Consider the following 8655-nt stretch of genomic DNA (forward strand, 5'->3'; position numbering starts at 1 on the left):
GGTTCAGATGTTCCAGGCCCAGTGCGGCCGCGGCCATTTCCGCGCGGTCCGCGCTGGCAGCCACGCGGCCGCGGTGTTTTTCTGTGCGGTCCGCGTGGTGGGGTTCAGAGGGTCGACCAGCGCGACCGCGCACCAAATCAGTGCGGTCCGCGCTGGGTGGGTTCAGAGAGAGCCCACTTCTCCCTTCCCTCGGCGCGGCCGCGGTGCATTTCTGTGCGGTCCGCGCCAGCCCCCAGAAAAATGTATAAATTCTGGATTTTAGTCATTTTTCCACTTTTCAAAAACCCAAAACCTAAGAGGCGATTTTCCAAACAACTTTTCTTCTCCAAAACGATTGGTAAGTGATTTCTAACTTAATTTCTTTATTCCTTAACATCTTTTAACATAATTTCAACTTCAAATCAAAGATTTTCATGGGGAAAATTGGATGTTTTGGGTAGAACCTAGGTTTTCTACAAATTGAGAAGTTGGACCTCAATTTGGGGTCCGAGTTAAAAACAAATAATATATTTGGATTCATGGGGGAATGGGTAACCGGGTTTTGGTCCGAACCTCGAGTTTCGACCACGTGGGTCCGCGGGTATTTTTGACCTTTTTGGGAAAAACCTTGAAAAATCTATTTTCATGCATTGTGGATGATTCATTTAGTAATTATTAATGTGATTAAGTAACTTATGACTAGATTTGAGCGGATATGTGGTGGAATGAAGAGGTAAAGCTATTCTAGAAGCGTGAGTTGAGCATTCGAGGTAAGTGTTTGTTCGGCTTGAGGGAATAGGATTAGGATGATATTTGCTACTTGCTAATATGGAGTACGGTGTATAGGCATGGTGACGGTTATCTATGCACCGGAGTCTAGCATGACCGTGAGTCTTGATTGCTTTTAATCGAATAATGTGACACAAGCTCCTTGTTTATTTGATGAGTTCATATAATGTGAACGGTTGAGGTAAAATTGTGATTGGTGTACTTTTGAAGCGTTAGCTCGAACATGAATGTGTTAGTTGAGGAAGAATGGATTTAAAAAGGAGAATGTGTTGTGAATACTCCCTTGCCGTGATGTGGACTGATATATATATATATATTCTCCCTTGTCGGGATATTTTGGGCTGTTAGCTGTACCCTTGCCGGGTTAAAGGTATTGAGTTCTTATATATGATATTATGGGATCGTGTGGCACGCCGTCCACTTATATATGATATTATGGGATCGTGTGGCACGCCGTCCACTTATATATGATATTATGGGATCGTGTGGCACGCCGTCCACTTATATATGATATTATGGGATCGTGTGGCACGCCGTCCACTTATATATGATATTATGGGATCGTGTGGCACGCCGTCCACTTATATATGATATTATGGGATCGTGTGGCACGCCGTCCACTTATATATGATATTATGGGATCGTGTGGCACGCCGTCCACTTATATATGATATTATGGGATCGTGTGGCACGCCGTCCACTTATATATGATATTATGGGATCGTGTGGCACGCCGTCCACTTATATATATATATATCATGGGAACCGTAGTTTCTTCTGTTTATTTCTGATATTTCATTTTTACCTGTTACTCCCCGATAGCATGTCCCCTCCTAGCTTTACTTTGTATTATCTTGTTATTGTTTTTTTTCTTGCACTTGTATATATATCTGTACAGGTTAATTGTGGTAGGTCCTGTTTAGCCTCGTCACTACTTCGCCGGGATTAGGCCAGGCACTTACCAGCACATGGGGTCGGTTGTGCTGATGCTACACTCTGTGCATTTTTGTGCACAGATCAGGGAGCAGCTTACGGACCATAGCAGTAGGATTTCTGGGAGCTATCTTCAGTCCAGGGACTCTCGAGGTAGCCTAGCTGGCGTTCGCTGGCCGAAGTCCCTTTCCATGTTTTTCGTTTGTTCATCTTGTATCAGACGAACATGATGTATTTCCTTTCAGACATTGTTTGTAATATTCTGTAGTAGTCCGTGAGCTAGTGACACCAGACCTTGGGTAGTGATGTGTATTAAACTTCCGCACTTTTGGTTTTCTGTTGCTTTAGATTTAAAGTCTTCCGCTTAAATTTTGTCTCGTTTATTATATTGTTTGAAATAAAACAGGAAAGGTGTTTTAAATATTTGGCTTGCCTAGCTCCGATAGTAGGCGCCATCACGGCACCCGATGGTGGGAAATCCGGGGCAGTGGGTACCAGAGGGTACCGTCATATGCATTGCATTGCACTCATGCATTTATTCTTTATCTGCATTATCTGCCATAATAATTATGTGCTCTTATTTCATTGATTGGTTGCTTTATACTGTTCTGAGCCTGAGGGGCTAATACTGTTCTGAGATACTAAGCCCGAGGGGCAAATTTCTACTTATTATTTTGATACTGAGCCTGAGGGGCAGATTTCTAATTATTATTTTGATACTGAGCCCGAGGGGCAGATTTCTACTTATTATTTTGATACTGAGCCCGAGGGGAAGATTTCTAATTATTATTTTGATACTGAGCCCGAGGGGCAGATTTCTACTTATTATTTTGATACTGAGCTCGAGGGGCAGATTTCTAGTTATTATTTTGATACTGAGCCCGAGGGGCAGATTTCTACTTGTTGTTTTGATATTGAGCCCGAGGGGCAGATTTCTACTCGTCATTTTACTGCCAAATTACCTGTTTTACTGGTTTAAAAGAAATTTCACATGATGTTTTGCTGAATTGTTATTTTAAATGATTTCACTGCTTCTGTATAGAATGTTATGTGACTTAACGTGTTTTCTTACCTTCAATCATTATTTATATTTATTACTCACTCGGTCGAAGTACTCACATTACTCCCTGCACCATGTGTGCAGGTACATGTATTCCTGAGGCATAGAGCGAGTTTTCTGTTGTTCAGTTTTCATCGGAGTTATCGAGGTAGCTGCATGGAGTTCGCAGACCCGTTTTCTCCCTTATCTTCTGTTATTTATGATATCTTCAGACATTGTTCCTAATTCCATACTTTGTAGAATTTTAGTAAACTCTATAGTAGCTCATGACTTGTGACACCCCGGTTAGAGCTGAGTTGGGTTGGATTTCCATATTTTATCTATACTTTCCGCTATTGGATATTATTAAACCATGTTTATACTATAATTGTGTTAATTAATTGTCTTAAAAGGATGAATTGGGTTGAATGGCTGGCCTTGTCTTCATGAGAAATGCCATCACGACCAGGTTCGGGAATTGGGTCGTGACAAGTTGGTATCAGAGCCTAGGTTAATTGGTCTCGCGAGTCATGAGCCGGTTTAGTAGAGTCTCGCGGATCGGTATGGAGACGTCTGTATTTATCCTCGAGAGGCTGCAGAACCTTTAGGAAAACTTCACATTCTTGAATTCTTATCGTGCGTCCTTGATTCAGCTTGAAAAGTAACTCTTACGATTCCTTCCACATGTTCGTATGCGTGAACGAGCACTCAGTATTCGATTTACCTCGATGGCTTGTAATTCCCCGATAGAAGGGCGAGACGTGATCTCGGTGAGTTTGATGTTAGGCCAGTCTGGAGGACTTGAGACCGGATCTTGCCTATGGCTTGAGCACTGAGGCTGATTGTGCGATCAAGTGTTTTGAACCTTTATGTTCGGTATTGTCCCTATTAGTGGGAATCATGGCTGGATAGCTACGTGAGGAGTATGATAGTACTGCGAGATGTATCTATATGACTTGGAAGTGACGAGGAAGGTCTACTGGATGATAGATGAACTATTGAATGTATGATTTCCATTGTGATAGGATGTGTAGTCTCAAGTTATGGGTGTGTGAAGAATCTTTTTATGTCTCCTATTTGGAGTGAAGTAAATTTCATGTTACAGTATGAGTTTAGCCTCAGGAAGGTTAAGTGATTGTGTAATGTGTATGGCAGTGGAAGGTATACAAAAAATATTAACTAAAGGTAAAGCTAGTGGGTAATTGGCTTATGAGGGGAATCTATTTGTCATACTAGTTAGATAAGTCTGGGAGCTGAGATCGCCTCTGTAAATGTATTATGACGAAATCGTTGAGTCAAGAAGACCACCTTGAGGGTCGAAAACATTAAAGAAAAAATATGTTCTTACTCGGTTGAATATCCCAATAATAGAGGATTGAAAGGTATTTTCTATGTGTTATGATTCAAATAGGTGCAACGCATGTCCATGTATCAATTTTGATAATATAATACATGTAATATTGAGATTAATGTTGTTGATATACATTGTGATGCTTTGTCAAGTTGTGGACGTGTTGTTAGGATGGTTTTGGTGATTCTCTAGCAGGTGGATAGGCCCAATTACAAAGGAAACTCTGCCGAAAATTTTGAAAAATTTGGGACTTAGTAAAAAAAAAATTTGTCGCCGAAAGAGTGGGCTTAACTGTTGTGTGAGTGAATGCAAAAATTGCAGAAGAGTTAAAATTTCCGATGATTCGTGTTTCCACAAGCTTATGAAGGAGAGAGTTTAATCTCACCATGGTATTACAACAACAATAGAGTATATGTGTTGTGATCTATGGATTCGAGCCAAGTTGGGGAGCTTGCTATTGGTTAGCGGATTGTACGGTTAGGTACTATGTTAGTTGCGATTTGATGCATGCTGGTGAATCAGTTCTGGTTGTGGAAATTAGGCCGAGAATGGCACGAGTGAAGGAAATTTTTTGACAAAATGTCATGAGCTCGGATGAGCAGGAGATAAGTTTCGATGTTTACGGTAAGTTGGAATTGTCTTTAGCGTCACCTAAGATCGGTGTTTTGTAAAAAGGGTTTTGCGTCCCGGTTAGTGACTCTTGATCGCTCTTCAGCGTTAGTGCGATCGATGGTTTGGAGGTACGCTCCAGATATTGTTGTGGTAGGTTGTGGGAGTGTGTCCCACGGGAAGATTATATAAGTGTGTCATGTGATCACTTGATTGATTAAAGATGTAAACTAAGTATGAAGTTTGTGATGGTGTCGTTAAATTAAAGATTCATGCCTGGAGGGCACTTGGCATATTGGTTGTGAACTGGGGAGGATTACCCCGATTGTGATGGTTGTTCTTGTGTGTTATGAGAAAAATGGGAGTTATTATGGACCTTTGAAAGGTTATCAGACAGTTCAGTGTGATCAGAATCGGCTTGAAGTCGATGGATAGATTTAATGTGAATAATGGCTCTATATCAGGCCAGATGTGTGCATTTTAGTAACGCGATCCTCATGGAGGAGTAGTTAGGTTGGTGTTTCATTGTCAGATATTTCGCGTAGTGATACATTGCGCCGTGTGAGTTGTGAGACGACTTAAGAAATTACTATGTGTTGAGAATTTTTGTAGGAATGCCGTTATATGAGCATCTTGGCTCTTGAAATTCAGATTTGTACATCGCACCTCAGTTGTGCTTGAGTTTTGTAGCTTATAACGCTATATGTCCCTCAGAGATATTATTATGCACTTAGCATGCTTACGACCGATACTCGGTATTTTGTTGTAATGAGCAAATTTGGCTCGATGTGCATCTCCTTATGTGAGATCTATGTGTGGATCGGGTGGCACGCCGCCATGGGTATGTTATCTGGATCGGGTTGCACGCCGCAACAGTGTGATGTTGAGTATAGTTTTCTATATGCTATTTTGTATGCCTTGCTTCCTGTTTTCTAAGGAAAGTCTGTATTAGTGTGTGAGATTGGTAATTCCTTCAAGAGTTTGTTTTCCTTTTGTACCGCGTTCGAATTGGTAGCTTATTGGCACATTGAGGCATCATATGCGACTTTTGATTATGTCTGGGGTGGCTTATTGCCTGAGCAGTTCGTACTGGGTGAGAAGAGATCATTGAATTTGATATTAGTACAATCTGAGTATATGAAGTAAATTAAGGAGCTAAGACCATGATTTTGCTCAAAATGAGGTGATAGTTCTTGCCAAGAGTATAGAACCAACAAATCGTTGTCTTGACAGTGGTCATAAATTTATGCATACCTCATCCGTCATGTCAATATTGTAAGAGTTAGAACAATACCTATGTACATCATGCAGAACATGAGATGTGTAGCGATTTTCTTCTAGGTGATTAGAGAAAAAAGCTTCAGATGATTAGGGCGAATGATCTTCGAATGATTGGGGAAATAGTATTGCTAATTGAAAGTGACTTGACGAGAGTATATGTCTCATAAAAAGGTAATGTTATTAAACTAATGATATTTCGGTAGTATTGCGGCATGTTCTTGTTGAGTCCGCTGATGGTACTGATGAGCTTGAGGTACGACTCTTTCGTTTGAGTCGTTTTTCATGACTTGAGTATGTTCAGGTTGTTTCTTATTGGTGCGCGTATTATGAAAGTTGTGGCTTAGGCCTGTATTGAGGTGTCATATCACCAGAGTGGTGTGTTGGATTCGAGGTGATCATTGGGGTCATTGATGAATACGAACAGATTTGATTTCAGCATGTTTGATGGGTAAATATCGAGGTTCGGTTTTAAAAAAAAAATTGTTACTATAATTGCTAGAGGAGAAATGGCCTCATGAATGGTTGATCTGAGCAATGGTTATGATTTATTGCGTGTTTCAATTATCATTGGCAGTATATGATAGTGTTGGAATGAGACATTGGCTAATAAAAGATTTCTATCGTTATTTGGTTGTTGTGGGCAACTGCTGTGAATGGAAGTTATTGCTGCATTTGTTTGAGTTATTGGTATATCATACAATTGCACCTAAGGTTGCAGGCATGGTCTATTACAGCTGGTTCAAACTTATTCTGAATGTAGGTGTGAGGTTCTGATCTTATGTATGATTCCGAAAAGGTGAAATGTGGCTCTATGATTTATGGGCTAGACTAGATTGTGTGATCTTAGTTACAACGCGTTATCGGACCCATGTGAGATAGGGTAACGTGGGATCATCCCCGGGTTTATGCTTGATAAAGTCATTCAACTTTTGGTTGGCTTCTAGGACAACTCTGGGTACGCTCGAGGACGAGCGTTTGTTTAAGTTGGGGAGAATGTGACGACCCGACCCGTCGTCTCATGAGTTACTGTCTCATTCGTCCCATTTTCTGCTTCCTCATATTTCATTATCGGTATTGGGTGCATTAGAATTTATTTGGAGCGATTTTGATAAGAAATGAGACATTTAGTCTCTTTTAAGAAGGTTTAAGTTGGAAAAGTCAACCAGACGTTGACTTATGAGTTAGAGGTCTCGGATGTGAATTTCGACGGTTCGGTTAGTTCAGGGAGGTGATTTGTGACTTAGGAGCAGGATCGGAAGTAATTTTGGAGGTCCGGTGTTGAATTAGGCTTGAATTGGCGAAGTTAGTATTTTGGCGAATTCCGGTTGATAGGTGAGATTTTGATCCGGGTGTCGGAATGAAATTCTGAGAGTTATTGTAGCTTCATTGTGTCATTTGGGATATGTGTGCAAAATTTCAGGTCATTCGGACATCGTTTGGTCGGGTTTTTGATCGAATGTGTGTTTTAGAAGTTTTAAAAGAACTTAGGCTTGAATTCGATATAATTTGATGATTTTGGCGTTAGTTGAGGTGTTTTGACGATTGGAGCAAGTTTGGATAATGTTTTAAGACATGTTGGTGCTTTTAGTTGAGGTCTCGGGGGCCTCAGGTGTATTTCGGAAGGTTAACAAATCGATTTAGGCACGAACAATAGGTATAACAGTATCCGTGAATAGTGCAGTGAACAGTACCCCGGAACAGTATCCGTGAACATTACCCGTAACAGTATCCGTGAATAGTACTCCGTGAACAGTAACATGGGTGAACAGTAACACGAGGTGAACAGTAATTCCGAATTTTTTTGGGCAGAATGTTTACATTTCATTCGCGAAAAATACCCAATTTCTCCACCATTTTTAGTCATTTTGAGAGCTTTTGGACGGGAATTGAAGGGAGTTTCAACTAAGATCGATTGAAGGTAAGTTTTATGAGTTAAATACATGATTTTATTGAAGAATCATCCTAGAAATCCATGAAAACATAGCCAAATTATAAGAAATTAGGGCTTGAGTTTGAAATTCTAAATTTGGGATTTGAGGGGTCAAATGGACTCCGATTCTTGTGAATTTGGTATGTATAGACTCGTGGCGAGATAAGGAACATTTTGATGTAAAAATTTCTGGATTTCAAGACGTGGACCCGGGGCTCGGGTTTTGCAAATTTCGTGATTTTTGATATTTTCGAGTCTTTTCGGTTGGGTTATATTCCCTTAGCCTATTGTGATGTATTCGTTGTGGTTTTGGCCAGATTCAACGCACAAGGAGGTTGATACGAAAGGAAAGGGCATCGCGGAGTAGTATTTGGCCGGCTAGAAGTGAGTAATAGATGTAAATGATGTCCTGAGGGTTTGAAACCCCGGAATTTCACATCGTAACGCTATATTGAGGTGACTTGCACGCCGGATAATGGGGGTGGGGTAGAACACCGTTGGGGATTGTGACTTGGTCCGTCCCGAGAGATATTTTACTACATTTTTGGTTGAGACGTATACTTTATTATTATGAATTGGGCTTGTTGCCATGCTTGGGGCTTTGTGCCGACCTGTAGAACCCTTAGGGGATTTTTGACTGGTTTTCCTCACTTATTTTGTCAAAGAATTTATATCCTCAGTCATGTTTCCAATTGTAGGCTTCTTGCCAATTATTTGAATCCTTCAGGGATTGATATCACTGTT

Source organism: Nicotiana tabacum, chromosome 8 (assembly GCF_000715075.1).
Source record: "Nicotiana tabacum cultivar K326 chromosome 8, ASM71507v2, whole genome shotgun sequence".
Taxonomy (NCBI): Eukaryota; Viridiplantae; Streptophyta; class Magnoliopsida; order Solanales; family Solanaceae; genus Nicotiana; species Nicotiana tabacum.